The sequence below is a fragment of the Dipodomys spectabilis genome, unplaced genomic scaffold (genome assembly GCF_019054845.1).
Source record: "Dipodomys spectabilis isolate Male_0828 unplaced genomic scaffold, ASM1905484v1 ptg000020l, whole genome shotgun sequence".
NCBI lineage: Eukaryota > Metazoa > Chordata > Mammalia > Rodentia > Heteromyidae > Dipodomys > Dipodomys spectabilis.
Window position 1 is genome coordinate 469,935 of NW_024870697.1, and position 2,619 is coordinate 472,553.

Genomic DNA, 2,619 nt, shown 5'->3' on the forward strand with positions numbered 1-2,619 from the left:
TATGAGTGGTTAGAACTGAATCATTATTTCTTATTACTTTTTCTGCTATATTCACCACTTACAAAATCGAAACAATGTTGATCACTTTAATTATTAATTCATTAATGTAATCTTTCATCTTTAGTATATAGTCTATTGTGCACATCATTTAAATGTTTGAACTATTTTTGTTTGTTTTTATCCATCATGGATCTTAAACTCTGGCCTGGGCATTGTCCCTTAGTTCTTCACCTCAAGGCTAGCAGCTACCACTTGAGGAACAATGCCACTTCTGGCTTTTTCTGCTTATGTGGTACTGAGTAATTGAACCCAAAGGTTCAACATGCAAGGCAAGCACTCTAGCACTGAGCCAACATCCCAGCCCTGATTTCTATTTTTCCTTCAGACATGGGACTTGAACACAGGGCATGGGTATTGTCCCAGAACTCCTTTGCTCAATGCTAGTACTCTACCCTACCAGTTTAAACCACAGTGTCATTTCTTGTTTTTTAGTGGTTAATTGGAAATAGCAGTCTCATGGGAACTTTTCTGCCCAGGTTGTCTTTAAACCACCATATTCATTTCTCAGCCTCCTGAAAAGGTAGGATTACAGGCATGAGCCACCTGAACCCAACTGCTCATTTTTTTTTTAAAAAATGTTATATGTTTAGTTCCCCCTCAAATACATACGAAGTGAGATGCAAATTAACTTTAGATACACCACCAATTGAGGATATTGAGATTACAAGTGATTGCAAATTTTTTACATTTTTTTATATGTGGGGCTTGAACTCAGGGCCTGGGGCAGTCCCTGTTCTTTTGTGCTCAAGGCTATCACTCTACCAGTTTGAGCCAGTGCCCCTTCTGGTTTCTTGCTAACCAGATTATGAGATAATGGTCTCACAGACTTTCTTACCCAGGTTGTTTTTAAAACTCAATTATCATATCTCAGCCTCCTGTGGTGCTACGATTACAGGCATGAACCACTGGCACCAGCTTTTTTAAAAAGGGACAACAATTCATAAGTCAGAAGCCTTGACTCATGCCTATAATACTACCTACTCCAGAGGCTGAGATCTGAAGATGATGATTTGAATCTAGCGGTGCAAAAACGTCTCTGTGAATCTTTTATCTCCCATAAACTGTTCAAGAAGATCCCGAAGTGAAGCTTTGGCTCAAGTGGTAGAGTGTACTCTTGAATAAAAAAGAAGCTCAGGGATAGCACCTAGATCCTGTGATCAAACTCCATTTCTTACACACACACACACACACACACAAACCAAAAAGTAAATAGAAAATATGAAGAAATCAATGAAAAATTTGAATATTGTAAGGACTTTTGGGTTTAGAGGTATGACTCAGTTGGTAGGACAATAGATATTGATTGAAACTATCAGATACCAAGGACATAAAAAAAGAATTATCTGCTCTGTATTTTCTTATTCTCATATGTTCTCATTTGGGAACCCTCTTTTTTAAAAAAAAATTGTTTTAGCGGTGATATAGAGCAGGGTTACCTTTCTGTTCCCACAATCTCTTCCCTACCCTCCCTCCCATCTTGACCCTCGACTTGCATGGTTCACTTTCATCAATGTCCAGTACAGCCAGAGGGCTCTGGTGCTGCATTTTTTGCACCCACTTCCCACTAATTCTGTGCCCTTCCCCCATCTTCCCTGTATATTAGGTGAAGAATACAGATTCATCAGAAAATGAAAAGACAAATTAAGAAAAGTTCCTTTGTTTCCTTATCATTGCAATTCAATTCTCTCTCTCTCTCTCTCTCGCTCTCTCTCTCTCTCTCTCTCGCTCTCTCTCTCTCTCTCTCTCTCTCTCTCTCTATATATATATATATATATATATATATATAGTATTATATAGAAAAGGTGCTTGGGTATTACAACTTTGTGATTTTCTCCAAATGCTTCCTCTTCTGTTCTTACTGTAAATGATGCCTAGAGTCCTGTACAGTATGTCATATCCCATTGTGTTTTAAACCTTTCTTCCACATATCAGGGGAACAGGTACCATTTGTCAATTTGATGTTCTCTTAACTTTCTTAACATGATTTATTCTAGTGTCTCCATTTCCCTGCAAATGACATCATTTTATCCTTTCTAATGGCTCTGTAAAATTTCATTGTATATAGATGGCATAATTATTGGTTCCATTCATTTATTGTGGGGCATCTGGGTTGTATACATTTCTTGTCACTGTGAATTGAGCAGCAAGGAACATGGTTGTACAAATGTCCTTGCCATTTTCTAATTTCTCCACTTCCCCACCAACATTTGTTGTCTAATTCAAGATATTTGGATAAGATGGTATCTCAGGATTACTTTGATTTATATTTTCTTTATGGCCAGGGATGATGAACCTTTTCCTGATATGTTTCTTTGCTATTCTTACCTCTTCTTATGAGAAGTCTCTCCTTAGCTCCTCTGCCCATTTGGTGATTGGTTTATTAGTTTTCGGAGGAGTTGTTCCTTGAGATCCATGTATACATTGAAAATTAGCCCTTTGTCTGATGTATTGCAGGTAAATATCTTTTCCCAATTTGTTGGCTGTCTTTTTAATTTAGTGGCTATGTCTCTAGCCTGTGTAGGTTTTTTCTTTGGTGTAGTCCCATTTGTTGGGTCTCTT